Source organism: Aotus nancymaae, unplaced genomic scaffold, assembly GCF_030222135.1.
Source record: "Aotus nancymaae isolate 86718 unplaced genomic scaffold, 86718_ANA_hifiasm-v0.15.2.pri h1tg000058l, whole genome shotgun sequence".
Classification (NCBI taxonomy): Eukaryota; Metazoa; Chordata; class Mammalia; order Primates; family Aotidae; genus Aotus; species Aotus nancymaae.
In genome coordinates this window covers 39,643,141-39,659,164 of record NW_026988472.1, presented here as the reverse complement: position 1 = coordinate 39,659,164, position 16,024 = coordinate 39,643,141, and positions in this window count along the sequence as shown.

Here is a 16,024-nt window from a genome sequence, read left to right as displayed (position 1 = left end):
CAGTTATCACAGAATTCTATCAGTGCTTTGAAAATGCCTTCAACGATGACAAAGAGTGGGTGTTAGAGAACTTGCGAGGGGCTCTGGTTGAGACCCAGTTGGTTGAGAGGGAATTTAGTGGATATAGATAGAAGTCAAAGCAGCAGCCTCTAAGGTTCTGGTACCACCAATACTGATGTGAGAAACCAACAGATGAGAGAGGTTTCATGTCATCAAAACTTTCTATGAGCAAATGCAGTCAAAACCCAAAGCTCCCCATTTGAAAGGCCTATGAAAATAGGTTAATTAGGATCTAGAAAATCCTGTGTGAAGAATACTCAAAATATTTAAGAGTTTGTTAGTGGGTGATTTATTCCCTAACTCTAGCCAGGTTAATAGGGGGTGAATTTGGGGGAGAAAGTAAGAATTTGGAGTGTGCAGTCTTTTAAAATTCTCCTGGTTCATTGGTTAGTGTCACCCCGAAAAGCTTTCTTTGGGAACATTTTTAAAGACTACAGCATGAGCAGCGTAACAAGTGTCTAACCAGTGCAATGACACAGGGCCCTGTGCTCAGAAAAGCCCTGTCTAGAGTTTAATGCTCAATTGTAATTGTATTGAAATTCTTGATAATTTTTTCTTCCCATTTGTGTTTTCTAAGTGAAGCCCCATGGGATGGGACAATGGAGAAAGAGCTGGGGGGTGCTTGTAGCCTGGCCCACCTTGGGGCCACCTCTTGCTGCTCCCCACCTTTCCCAGTGGGTTCTTGGCCACCCCTTCTCCCCCACCCATGGAGCCCCATCCCTACCTGGCTGCCTCCTCTCTGCCCTGTGACTAACCACTGCCACCATTTACCTGAGGCAGTGCCCAGGTAGCATTGTAGGGAGGGGGTAGATTAGTATGGGTAGGGTGGGGTAGGGAGCTGGGGGAAAGAGTTGGAGACCCATGTTGTACCAGGCATAGGTGCCAGGAATGTCAGGGTGGGAGTTAAGTGTGGGCATGTGCCACCTGGAGCCTCTGGTCAGGCATAGCCATAGCTGTCCCTGCTCTGGGCTGGCAGCATCATGGTGGGATCTGTGGGCCACTTGGTAGGTGCGAGCCTCTAATCAACCCCAATCCAGTTACTGAGGTTGCAACTTACTGAGGGTTGGCCACCTGCCATGGGTGGGGGCAGTGGGCCGTGGGAGCGGGGGATTAATTTCCCTGGGGCCAGGGTACCGCACGCACACTGGTCTCGTGGCTGGTGGGAGGAGGAACTTGGCAGGCAGTGGACTATGTGGACCGCATCACAGGATGGGGCCCCAAGTGCCTGTGAGGATTTAGTATGACACTAAGTCAGAAGTAAAATACACCATGACAGAGAGAGAGGGAGAGAGAGAGTACGCATAGAGGAAAGGAAACGTTTTATGTTTGAGTTCATATAGCAGCATTCTTTTGCTGCCTTTTTTTTTTTAAGAGACAGAGTCTTATGTTGTCCAGACTGGAGTGGAGCGGCACAATCATAGCTCATGGCAGCCTCTAATTCTTGGCCTCCAGCAACCCTCCCACCTCAGCCTCCCATCTTATCCTGCTTTATGGACAAGGGGTCCTCCATTTTCATTTTGCACCAGGTCCTGCAAACTATGTAGCAACCCAGGTTACAGAATATGTTTGCAATAGTTACAATTAAGGGAAAGGAAGCCATATCCATTGTCTTCCCACTGGCTGGTCCGGAGAGTGAGGCCACTCCCACTTGACTAGATACCAGTGAGCATGAAGCGGCTGCTCTCACCCTGCCCTTCTTACATATTTTGGTCCTGTGTCCTGTTGGTTATGGGCATGTAATGTTGCCTGCTACAAGATCTGGGAGCAAGGCTTTGGAGTTGTACTTGCTGCTGGTCCTGATCTTAAAATCTGACATTCCAAATGTCATCATTTTGCATTTAAACCATTTTGGGCTCTCTCCAGCTTCCTCTCACTTTCCTGTCTTTAGTGGGTATGTGCCTTGCTTGTCCACCTTGCAAACCAGCTGGAAATGCTGCTCACACCCAGGTACAGGCAAAACCTTTGCATTTCAAATGGTTTTGCCCCACAAGTGGGTCACAGCAGGATAGAAACATTCCTGAGACTCTCCTGAATAGCCATGCTTTGCAGGAGGAGGAAGGGAAGGGCAACACATTTGTAAGAAATATACAATTACTTACCTTTTTTCCCTTCAAGTTTGACAATGGAAGCCTAGTAATTTATCTAACAATGAATCAAACACACGCTTCAATGGACAAGCCTAATGAAACTGGATGAGGTCAGGCAGTGGGAGGAAAGAAGCTTCCTGCATTGAGAGAATCAGAAGCAATTCCCATCTTGAATTTAAAAAAAAAAAAAAAAAAAAAAAAAACAATAAACCAATAAACTCCAAGTGAACTCCAGTTTCAGGATTCACGAGTAGTTCAGTTCAGCTGTACTGAACATTTTCCTCGGCTACTCCCATCCACGGTTGAGATCATCAATATTGGAAGGTATCCTAGTATGTTTCATTAGGCTGTTTGAAACTGTTGATGTCAGAACACATCACTGTGCCCCTTTACTTTTTCATCGATAATTAATGGATGAGAAAGCCACTATGATAGTGTTAGAATCTACAGCCCAGGAAGAAGTTGGTCCTGGACTGCTGCCTGGTTGCATCTGACACCATCCATGCTGCCAATGCCTGGCCACCAGCATGCATTATGAGACAAACGACAAAAACCCACAAAGGATCCATCGGGAGTACTTGCTAAGTTTAGAGGCATCCATTAGCGGACTCTTGTTGTTAGCGAAATGGAAGTTTGTTATTTAGAAATTTTGTCTTGAATTATTAATTTACGTGCAAATAAAAAATACTCAGGGTTTTAAGCCACATCAGCTTTGATCCACAAAGTCATTCTGACTATTTTAAGATTAGGAAAGGCTGTTTGTCCGGAAGAGAACTGACTAGCTCTTGAGTACCTTATAAAGTAGCAAATGATGGGCTGTTTGAAGTGGCTTGGGTTTAATGATATCTACAGCCTAGTCAATATTTTCACTCTCTACTTAGAGACTTTGCCTGTGATGTTGTGAAAAGATCGCCGTAGTGCTGGGTGGCATCTGGCTGCTCCTGGCCTTGACTTAGGACTTTTGCCAGTCACAGCTTCCATTACTCAGTGCTTTCTACAAGCCAGCAATCACATTAGACGTTCTCTACATGTTGTTTTATCTTCACAGCCATCTTATGAGTTAAATACCATTATGCCCATTTTACAGATCAGGAAACTACCATTTGACAGGGTTAAGTCACCTACCCCGAGCCTCACAGCCACTAAGGAACAGAGACATGCTCCTTATTATATCTGCACACTTCTAAATCCAGAGTATGGGGTTTGAAGAAAAAGGGAAAACGCCATATAAAAATTACTGAGCTCTAAATTCTCTCCCAAGTGGTAAAACTTAGACAGTTGCCATAGAACCAATTATTCTGCAGTATTTCCAGACCTTGCAGCTTGGCTCCCCAGCTAAACAACAGTTGTGTCGACGTTGAAACACTATCATCTGAAACTCATCAAATGGTTAATTGCCTTGAGCTCCAACATGTCCAGGCCTGTTGTGCCATGGGTTTCTGCCTGGGCAGTAGACCGCACTTCCAGTCTCCGAGTTCCGGATTCTCAAGCACTATGCCTAGTCTTTCATTTCAGCTACACTGTCCACTTGCTCTCTCGCGTGGTCCAATGCATGGGGTCCAGTGCTTGCCTCTGCACTTGGACTTTTTCTGATTCACTATGGAATTTGGGGAGCAGATGTGGATTGCCCTGCTGGCCCTCGAGCCTGTCCTGAGTTTGACTTTATATACTAGATTTTGATTTTGGCTTGGGGCAAACTACTCTTCTTGTTACATGGCCAGCAGGCATGCCGCTGAGTCCATCCAGGCTGGGCCTGGCCTGGCCTATTCTTTGCCCACCTGGGACTAGCAGCCTTCTCTTGCTTCCCAGTCATCCTGAGAATGCTCCCAGGATGCCCCTGCTTGCTGCTGGTCCAGCATCTGTCCTGTCCTCTGGATGTGAGCTTTCTTCACCACTATCCCCAGCACCTAGTATGGTGCCTGTCATGTAAAAGGTGATCAACAAATATTTGTTGAATAAATGAATGGATGGATATTTATTTACTTAGCAGTTACATGGGCAGATTATTTTTTTAAGAGACAGAATCTTGTAAAATGTGATCAACAAATATCTGTTGGATAAATGAATGGATAGATATTTTTTACTTAGCAGTTACATGGGCAGTTTTTTTATTTTGTTTTGTTTAAAGTGACAGAATCTTGCTCTGTCAGCCAGGCTCAAGTGCAGTGGCGCCATCATGACTCACTGCAGCCTCAAACTCCTGGGCTCAAGTGATCCTCCTGTCTCAGCCTCCCAAGTAGCTAGGACTACAGGCATGCACCATTATGCCTGGCTATTTTTTTTTTTTAAATTTTGTGGAGATGAGGTCTCACTATGTTGCCCAGGTTGCCCTCAAATTCCTGGCTTCAAGGGATCCTCCCCTTCAGCCTCCTAAAGTGCTGATTTACAGGTGTGAGTCACTGTGCCCAGCAAGACTTCTTAATAGGACATTAGAAGCTCAATATTTCAATAAATTGGACTTAATAAAAAATAAAAAAACTTGTCATTTAAAAGGCAGCTACAAATACGAAAAGGCAAGCCACAGACTACGAGAAGATATTTGCAAAACATCTACCTGCCAATAGACTTACATGTAAAACATTTTAGGAACTCTCATAACTTAAGAAGAAGACAAGCAATCTAATTTAAAAATTGGCAAAACATTTGAACAGGTACTTTACCCAAGTTGTTGTTGGGATTACAGGCGTGAGCCACCTGCCTGGCAGTTACATGGCACTCAATATGTACCTGGCAATGGTTGTAGGATTTTATACATATTAAACTCATTTAAAGTATTTTTTGAAACCTCCCCCACCACAACTATATTATATCTTCTTTAAGGACAGAGATTGTGCTTGTCTCTTGCACGATGTCTGACAATAAACATATAGTGATTACATGAAGATACCTATTCTTTTTCTTAGATGGAGTTTTACTCTTGTTGCCTAGGCTGGAGTGCAATGGTGTGATCTAGCTCACCACAACCTCCGCCTCCTGGGTTTGAGGGATTCTCCTGCCTCAGCCTTCCGAGTAGCTAGGATTACAGGCATTCGCCACCATACCTGGCTAATTTTGTGTTTTTAGTAGAGCCGGGGTTTCTCCATGTTGGTCAGGCTGGTCTCGAACTCCGGACCTCAGATGATCCACCCACCTCAGCCTCCCAAAGTGCTGGGATTACAGGCGTGAGCCCCCGCGCCTGGCTGAAGATACTTATAGTTTTCATGATTAAAGTCAGATTTCTGAATCTACATCTTTGTATTAGAAGCAATGTGAAGAATCACATCTCTTAGGGCAGAGTATGGGACCCATATTAGAAAATTCTCACATATAAATGGGCTGCGTGTTGGCCAAATTATTTCAATAATTGATTCTCTAGCATGACAATTTCTGCTGCTGCTACATTTTACATTATTTTCTTTCCTTATCTTGAACTCTATTTTGTCAATATCTTTTTCTTTGAGCCAAAAAATGTGAAATAAAGAACATTTTCAGAAGGCACTTCAGCAGCCCATTGTAAATAATGTGGACCATGAGACTTCAAAAGATGCTGTGTTTTCTCCTGTTTCGCTTCCATGATTGTTATATACAACTTCTAGGCCCCATTAATCTGGAAAATTCATATTGTTACAGAAAGGTCTCTGCTTCATCACAGGTGAGGTATGCTCAACATGTGTCAAAAATGTAACAATTGATCAGGTGCAGTGGCTCATGCCTGTAATCCCAGCACCTTGGGAGGCCGAGGTGGGCGGATCACTAGGTCAAGAGATCGAGATCATCCTGGGCAACATGGTGAAACCCCGTCTCTACTAAAATACAAAAAAAAAAAAAAAAAAAAAGAATTAGCAGGGCGTGGTGGTGCACCTGTAGTCCCAGCTACTCGGGAGGCTGAGGCAGGGGAATCGCTTGAACCTGGGAGGTAGAGGTTGCAGTGAGCTGAGATTGTGTCACTGCACTCCAGTCTGGCAACAGATCGAGACTCCGTCTAAAAAAAAAAAAAAAAAAAACACTTTAGATGGGTGGCTTAGTGAAATGCGAATTTACTTCTCTCGCAACATGTTTTGCTAAGATATTCAGAAACATTTTAATTGATGTTAGGTGTTCCCTTCTTACCCCCAAAATATGGTTTCAAAGACAATATAAGGGTGTTATTTCATAGTCATTGCTTTGAGACAATGTCTCCAATGAAAGAAGGTAAAAATTTGAAATCAAGGACTATGTTTTTGGAAGATCTGCCAGAACCTGCCTCTTCTCTTTCTCTTCAGAAAGAAAATTTTGAAAGAGTATTTTAAAGGCATTTTATCAGGTGAGGAGCCTTTTAGCTTTTGCTGAAAACAAACCTTCTGAGCTTTTTTAAAAGGCCAGAATATTTTTTAAAAACATGATACATACTCTAGTTATCTATTGCTGCAAAATAAATTACCCCCAGATTTAGGGGCTGAACACAATCATTTGCTGTGGGTCCAGAATTCAGGGAAGGCTCAGCTGAACACTCACTGGGGTCTAATACACGATTGCAGTCAGGTATCTTCTGTACCTATGGTCAGCAGAATCTCTGCTAGGCTGGAAATCCACGATGGCTGGCTTGCAAGTTGATATGGTCTGGCTGTGTCCCCACCCAGATCTCATCTTGAATTGTAGCTCCCATAATTCCCATGTGCTTTGAGAGGGACTTGGTGGGAGATAACTGAATCATGGGGGCGGTTTCCCCCATACTGTTCTTGTGGTAGTGAATATGTATCACGAGATCTGATGGTTTTATAAGGGGAAACCCCTTTTGCTTGGTTCTCATTCTCTCTTGTCTGCCGCCATGTAAGATGTGCCTTTCATTTTCTGCCGTGATTGTGAAGCCTCCCCAGCCATGTGGAACTGTGAGTCCATTAAAACTCTTTGTAAATTACTCAGTCTCGGGTATGTCTTTACCAGCTCCATGAAAACAGACTAATACACAAGTTGAGTAGTTGATCCTGGCTGTTGGCTGGGAGTTCAGCTGGGGCTGTCCACTGGGACACCTACACCTGCCTTTCCATGTGGCCTGGGCTTTTCACAGCTTGGTGGCTAAGTCCCAAGAAGGAGGCAGCTGGAGAGCAATGTTCAAAGAGACTTAGGAAGAAGCTTCAAGGGCCTCTTCCCACAAGGTCGTGGAAGTCACATAGCATCACTTCTGCACGTTCTATTGCTTCCAAGGTTGGCCCAGATTAAAGATGGTACAAGGAAAGAATTGGATGCTACCAATTTATGGGAGGAATGTCAAGAATTTGTGGTCGTCTTTGCAAACTGCCACAAGGTTAGCAACAGACACATAAATGAATGATTGATGGAATGAATACCTATCTAAGCATACCTGGAACACATGCCCTCAAAATTCTCTACTCCTTTAAAAAAATTTCATTTCTTTTGTAGCATTCTTAGGTTCAAAATCAAGTGATTTTACCATGAGAAAGAGTTAATTACACTAACTTTTTGGCATATGGGGAAGGAGAGCCAGAGCTGAGGTCTACCAACCTGGCAGGTATCCCCTTTAAAAAAGAACACTCTTCTTTTTACCTATTTCCATGCCTGAAATCTTTCCAATAAAGACTTTTCCTTCTATTGGGTCTTGAGAAATTTCTGTCTTTAGAAGTCTCCTGGTGACACAGATGCCACTTGAAGAAGAATAACATCTTAGTCTTCTCACATCTCAGCCCTTGGGGGAGTTACAGTTAGAGTGAGGGGAAATTGGAAATATTGGATGGTGGGAGATAGTGAAGGGATCAGAGCTTTTCCCACTTCAGTGGTTGAGAACAAGGACCTCCTTACCCTGGGAGTATGATATAGGGCAGGCTAGAAGTAAGAGAATAAAACTTAATGGGGTGATAAAAAGAAACTGAAGGTTACCTTCATGTTACAAAATGCCCAGAGCAAGCTTGGTATGGTGCATAGATAGGTTAGCAATAGAGTTTCTCCCGATCTATCAGAGAAACTCGTAACAAAGAGAAGGGAGAAAGAAATGTACACCACCTCCTCCTATGGATTGAGCAATGTGCTGAGTCCTTGACCTACATTCACAGATTTAATCATTACGGCGACCCTTTGCAAGAATATTATCACTGAACCATTTTATAGATGAGGAGGGCAGAACCTGAATGTGGAAGGGCCCTGCGTCCCTGAAAAACCTTGTAGGAGGATGCACAAGCAGGAATGCCAACATTAGACTATGATGGCAGTGCTAAGTAAATCTGCTGAGTATTCAAGGTTTATTTGGTACAGAACCAATGCTACCTTCAGCGAATGCAGCCTTGGTTAATTCTGCCTCTCCATCAGTCACATAGACAACATATACCCATTGGTAACAACTCTCATTAGATGCAGTAATTCTCTAGGTGGAAGGAGAGAGCGAGATGGAGAGGAGGTGAGATGCAGAAGGATCTCTTAGGAAAGGTGTATGTATAAAGACCCCCCACCTCTGACTCCAGTCTGTACCCTGTCTCATTAATCCCCCTCCTCCTGCCACAACACCATGTCTCCTACCTACCCTCGGATTCCAGGTCGCTGCGTTTAAGGTTTTAAGATTCCTCTTAAGAGCAGAAGCACCACACCACTTAGGAAAGGGGATCTGGCCGTGGGATGTTGGATGTACTGGGGTGGTGGGGTGCTGAGTGGAAGCAGAGCAGCAAGAAAGGAGCATCGGGTAACAGTTCTGGTGAAAGGGCTGCGGGTGGATTTGGAGCACCAGGTGGGGGAAGACTATCAAAGGGCACGATGCAGTAACAATCAGGCAGGTAGAAACACACAAGAGTACTGACTGGGCAGGGGGTCCGAGGAGAGAAGAGCTTTTGCACCCTGGGGACTGGGAAAATGGAGTCAGTCTTGCTCAATAGATGGGTTATATCATATATATGAATGATTTGGGACAAAGATTTTACAAATCATTTGATTAAAAGGAGGGCAACAGCCAGCCTCTACAACAGTTGAAGGAATCTGTTTAATTCCTTCCACTAGAAACCTGAAAAAGCTGCTCTCTTCCCTCTAGGGGATCCCCCAATGGACAGAACCCAAGATAAGCCACAAGGCCCTCACCTGATCCCCGAGGGGTACTCTTATATCCCTTGACTTGACAAAGTCTGGATTTTGAGCCCATTCGACAAAGTAGCCCTTTCCTTACCCAGTCCCCAGAGCAACTGATCAACGCTTCAATACTGTTCTAAATGCCCCGGGCCCCTGCCCTCCACCTTGTCTTCCTTAGGTATGAGTTAGGCACTGTTTGTCCACATCTCTGCAGGAAACACTTTCCAGAACCCCCAAGTAGCCTTCCAGAAGTCTCCCTCACAAGGCTAAAAGTGAAGGAGGTTGTGATCCTTCCATCCTTGAAGCACAGCAAGAGCTCTTTCCAAAGAAACTTCTTCACAATCCCCTCCCTTCTCCATGCCCTGACCTCTCTTGATGCCTTTGATCCCGGTTGAGAGGCCCGGAGTTGTACAAACAAAATTTGAATGCTTCTCCCGTAATTTCTACCCATGGAAGTTTGTTTGCTTCCTGTTCACTTTGGTGTCTGATATTTGTGGTATTAACACTTCAGCTGAAACTGAGGCAGAGAAACTTCTGTTCTAATCATCTGTTCCATAGATTACACTACTGTATTAAAACTAGGCAAAAATTGATTTTTAAAAATCATATTTCCTGCATTTAAAAAAATATCTCAGCCACCATTTTACCAAGTCCGATGTTTTTTAAAATTCCTGCTTCCTCAGCTCACTCCTATCAATATGCTGACAGCCAGTGGAATTTTTCTCCAATCCTTGGCAATTTTTTAGCTAGAGATCACTTTTCATGGTGTAACTGATACAGTCATTCCCAAGCCATCCCTGAGATTTGCAGAGCTAAGTACAGTGACTTATATTTTTGCATTTCTTAATCTAAATGGAAAAGCAATCTATTAGGAAACAACTTTCTGAGAAAAAAAAGCGATGTTCAGGTAGACTGTCTCAATCACCTCCAATGCTCACAACTATTTTGTGTAGATTCATTTACCAATGGAATGTTTAATATAAATTGTGATGTGTTCATAAAAGTCATGCTTAAGGACATGCTTTAATTCTAGAGAAAAGAATATGTACATCTGGGTATTTTTCTTTCCTGGTGATTTTTACATATTCTACTTTTAAAAAGAGAACATGTATTATTTTGATAATCACATTATCTACATGTGTGTGTTTTCATTTGAAGAAAGAGAGTGGGCTAGAAAACTCAAATGTCTTTAGAGTGCTATCCAATAGAAATATGATGCTAATACATTTGCAATTTTAAGTTTTCTGGTAGTCACATTAGAAAAGTAAAAAGAGGCCGGGCATGGTGGTTCATGCCTGTAGTCCCAGCACTTTGGGAGGCCAAGGCAGGTGGATCACCTGAGGTCAGGAGTTCGAGACTAGCCTGACCAGCATGGTGAAACTCCATCTCTATTAAAAATACAAAATTAGCCGGTTGTGGTGGCGCATGCCTGTATCCCAGCTACTCAGGAGGCTAAGGCAGAAAAATCGCTTGAGCCCAGGAGGCGGAGGTTGCAGTGAGCCGAGATCACGCCACTGCACTCCAGCCTGGGTGACAGAGCCGGACTCCGTCTCATTAAAAAAAAAGAAGAAGAAGAAACAGACAAACTTAATTTCAATAATATATTTTATTGAATCTGATGATCTAAAGTATTACCATTTTTAACATACAATCAACATCAAAATTACTAATGAAATATTTTACATTTTTCATGCTAAATCTGTGAAATCTAGCCACATTTCAAGTGCCCAAGAGCCTCAATGATGATCTCTTTGTAAGAGATGAATTTTAGAGTTCTTATTAGGTCTTGTTGGTTGAACATGGATTTCTTCTTATGTGCTTAATCAAAATTCTGGGAAAATGCAAAATCACACAAAAAAAAGACCTCAGTTTTTTGAGTAGAGCATTCTTGTATTTGTCACCCGACAAAAGCTATATTTATAAATAGAAACTCCCACTCCCTTTAATGGTTTGTTAAATCCCAAAGCAGTGTCTAGATAAGCAATAAATTGCATCTCAAAAGCATGAGTCAACCCTAACGGAGAATGGATTAGTTCACGTTATGGAGACCACTGCACTCCCATATTTCTTGGTACTTATCTCTCGAGGTAACACCTTGAAATCAATAGCTCTTTTCTATTTTTAATGTCCTTCTGCCACTAATCTGTTCTTATGTTCATTTTTCTTGCCCAGCCAAGAGTTATGCAGGGATCTGAGTGTTTTTCTAGGGGTTTTTCCCCCTTTGTAGGAGCAGATTGTATTTCATCTGGAGTGTGTTAAGTCATACTGGGATTTAAAGGTTGGCGACATACCTCATTTTTAGACTAAAGGAAGACAATTCTCAGGTCTGCTGCATTAAGAAAAAAACTTGAGCCTAATGTGTCTTTTTCTATCGCGGTAAAAAACAAACCCACATAACATTAAATTTATCATCCTAAAAGTGTTCAGTTCAGCAGTTTTAATTACATTCACATCGTTGTGCAACGTTACGCGTAGTTGTGTACCTTTTTTAACAATGCATCTTAGTCAAAGAAACAAGTAACCTCTCACCCTGTGTAGACAGGTTCATTTGTTGTCTCAAGCCTCAGAGATTGTTGGATGAGGAATTTACAAGTAGGTTACGGGCCCATAAAGAACAAGGGAGGCGTGAACTCTGTCTGACACCTTGTGTGATGGAGGCAGACAAGCTGTCCTGTCTTTGTCATTATGAGATTCCAGGACATGGTGTTATATTTACATGTCTGCTGGAGTTGCAAAACACTCTATGCAAGGGTCAGGATGGTCACCTGAGCCCCTAAGGTTTCTCTTGTGAAGTGGGCAGCTTGCCCCTGCTTGCTTTTAGTTATCAGCAGATGTAAGATTCATTCGATGGTGACAAAGACCGTGAAAAGCTCAGATCTTTCTGTTAAATCAAATGTTCATACCACGTGTTCAGAGTGACCCGATGTACTTTTCTTAGACACTGTTGTTCAGGAATTTGCGTCTTAATAGGCTCTCACGTTAAACGATGTTTGATTGTGACTCTCCTAAAAAGTGATTTTCATTGCTAGACAACTTACTGGCTAGTAAAGTCATAGCTGTTTCTATATTTGACATGCCAGTGATCAAATGACACAGATTGAGCTGTATGTATTTTAGACTGTAGGTGTTGACGTCAATTTAGTGATCTCATCAAATTATTTCCTTGCTTTCTAGAGACACTTTTTGCTTTGTCAATTTTTTATTTTGAAAAATCTTCAACCTAACAGAAAAGTTGCAAGGCTAGCACCATGAACTCCTGAATGGCCCATACCTTGATCTCCAAATTGCTAACTTTGCCACATTTGATTTCTCTCTCTCAGCTTCCGGGCTGAGGCGCCGTAGGGCTGCTACGGCGCCTGGGGGCTGCGAGCTTTCTCTCTCTCACTAGAGATCCATTTTTTAAATTGAAGTGAAATTTACATGACATAAAATGAACCATTTTAAAGTGAACAATTCAGTGGTATTTAATGCATTTCGCAATGTTGTATAATCACCATCTCTATCTAGTTCCAAAACATTTTCATGACCCCAAATTGAAGCCTGTATTGATTGAAGCAGTCACTCCCCATTTGCCCTCTCCCAGTCCCTGGGAACCACCAATCTGCTTTCTGTGTCTATGAATTTAGTTACTCTGGACATTTCATATAAATACAATCATACAATTTGTGGCCTTTTGCACCTGGCTTCTTAGCATACTGTTCTCAAGGTTCATTCACAATGCAGCATGTTTCAGTAATTTCACCAGAGACCCTTTAAATTGAGGTTGTAAACTGAGGATGGGGGAGCATTCTGTTACCTATGTTCCCCTACTTTCACTTCACCTCACAAGCAGGCTGGAGGGGGTTGTAATCTCTTAAATTTCATAGTTCCTTTTCAATCTAGCATGTCTTTGGCCACAGGGTAGTTGTTTATTCAGGTTCACATCCTATAAGCTTATTTAATAGTTTAAAATGGGCATAAAGAAGAAAATACCCAAAGATAACCACACTAAATAGCTGTAACATCCTGCATACATCGCTTAATCCAGCTTGCCTCAGTTTCTTTATCTACAGAACGACCAGACTGGTTTCAAGGCCTAAGAGTCATTGTAATTAAAACAGTATGATTTGATTCCTTGGACAATTCAGCTTACACGTTTCTGAAATCTGTTACTCCAAAGAACTACTCTCTTCCTGTGGTTAATGAAAGCAAAATTGATATTGATGAACCAGTGAGTGTGTGACCCTGGAGGTTACAAACTGTAGCTTGGATGAGTTTACAATTCAGTTGGGGCTAAGAGATAGATGAGCAAGTGACAACAGGGATATTCACAGTCAAAGGACAAATCTTGTTAGGAGAGATTAAATATTCAATATTGAACCACACGTATGCCCTGTAGGGAAACTGGTATAAATGCCAGCAAGAAATATCAGCCTGTCCTCACCTCTTCACGTATCACTGCCTTCTTTGATTTGACCAGTCATCTGTGGGTCAAATGGCTACAGAATGCTCTGGAAAGCAGGGGACAGTTCAAGATGAAAGGGTACCTAGCTGGTACACCAGACAGAACGTTCTTTGTTGAATTTCTTTTGAGCGTTGCATTTCTTTTTAATTGTTCCAACATTTTATTACAAAACATTTCAAACGTAGCAAAATTGAAAGAATTTTACAGTGAACACCTGTATATTGCCTTTTAGATTCTACTGTCAACATTTTACTATACTTGCTTTATCACATAGCTCTCCATCCTTCTATTCATCCATTGGTCCATCTTATTTTTTAAAGAATTAGAAAGTAAATTACAGACATTGCACGTACGTTATTCACTAGAGTTCAATATTACTGATTTTTCTTTGGTATAATTTATATACAATGCAATACACAAATCTAATGTGTACATTCATTCAGTTTTGACAAATGCATATACCTGGGTAATATAAGCTCCTAACAAGGTAGTGAACATTGCATTTATTTCTTAATTTTTTAATATAAATATGTTGTTTTAAAAAATAAAATAGGAGTTTATTTCCAATTTTATTCCACTGTGATCTGAGAGAGTGCTTGATATATATAATACATGTATATAATAAATTTTCTTAAATTTATTGAGTCTTTTATGACCTATCATATGGTCTGTCTTAGAGAAAGTTCCATGCGCTGTTGAATAGAATGTGCATTCTGCAGTTGTTGGATGAAGTGTTCTGTATATATCTGTTAAGTTCATTTGTTCCAAGGTATAGTTTGAGTCCACTGTTTCTTTGTTGACTTTCTATCTTGAGGACCTGTCTAGTGCTGTCAGTGGCATACTGAAGTCCCCCATTATTACCGTGTTGCTGTGTATCTCATTTCTTGGGTCTATTAGTAATTGTTTTATAAATTTTGGAGCTCCAGTGTTAGGTGCATATATCTTTAGAATTGTGATATTTTCCTGTTGGACAAGTCCTTTTACCATTAAATACTGTCCCTCTTTGTGTCTCTCTCTTTTTTTTCTTTGAGATGGATTTTCTCTCTTGTTGCCCAGGCTGGAGTGCAATGGCACACTTTCGGCTCACTGCAACCTCCGCCTCCCAGGTTCAAGCGATTCTCCTGCCTCAGCCTCCCAAATAACTAGGATTACAGGCGTGCACCACCATGTGTGGCTAATTTTGTATTTTTAGTAGAGAAGGGGTTTCTCCATGTTGGTCAGGCTGGTCTTGAACACCCGACCTCAGGTGATCCGCCCACCTTGGCCTCCCAAAGTGCTGGGATTATAGGCCTGAGCCACCTCGCCTGGCCCTTTGTCTCTTTTAACTGCTGTTGCTTTAAAGTGTGTTTGTTTTGGTATAAGAATAGATACTCGTGCTTGCTTTTAGTGTCCATTTGCATGAAATGCCTTTTTTCACCCCTTTTAAGTTTATGAGAGTCCTTATGCGTTAGGTGAGTCTCCTGAAGGCAGCTGATAGTTGGTTGGAGAGTTCTTATCCATTATGCAGTTCCGTATCTTTTAAGTGGAGCATGTAGGCTATTTACAGTCAATGTTAGTATTGAAATGTGAGGTACCCTTGCATTCCTCATGCTCTTTGTTGCCTGTGTACTTTGTTTTTTGTTTTTGCTTTTTAACTTGTATTTTTGTTTTATAGATCTTGTGTCATTTATACTTTAAAGAGGTTCTGATTTGATGTGTTCCAGGATTTGTTTCAAGATTTAGAGCTTGTTTAAGCAGTTCTTGGAGTGGTGGCTTGGTAATGGTGAATTCCCTCAACATTTGCCTGAAAACGACTGTATATTTCCTTCATATATGATGCTTAGTTTCGCTGGATACAAAATTCTTGACTGATAATTGTTTTGTTTGAGGAGGCTGAAGGTAAGTCCTCAATCCCTTCTAGCTCATAGGGTTTCTGCTGAGAAATCTGCTGTTAATCTGATAGGTTTTCCTTTATAGGTTACCTGGTACTTTTGTCTCAGCTCTTAAGATTCTTTCCTTCCTCTTAATTTTGGATAACCTGATGACAATGTGCCTAGGCTAAGATCTTTTGGCAGTGAATTTCCCAGGTGGTTGTGCTTCTTGTATTTAGCTGTCTAGGTCTCTTGCAAGGCCGGGGAAGTTTACCTTGATTATTCCCCCAAATATGTTTTCCAGACTTTTAGAATTCTCTTCTTCCTCAGGTACACCGATTATTCTTAGGTTTCGTCATTTAACATAATCCCAGACTTCTTGGAAGCTTTGTTCATATTTTCTTATTCTTGTTTCTTTGTCTTTGTTGGATTAGTTTAATTCGAAGACCTTGTCTTCCAGCTCTGAATTTCTTTCTTCTACTTGTCCAATTTTATTGTTAAGACTTTCTAGAGCATTTCACAAAGTTTCTTGAATTTTTGATTGTTTTTTGCTATCTATT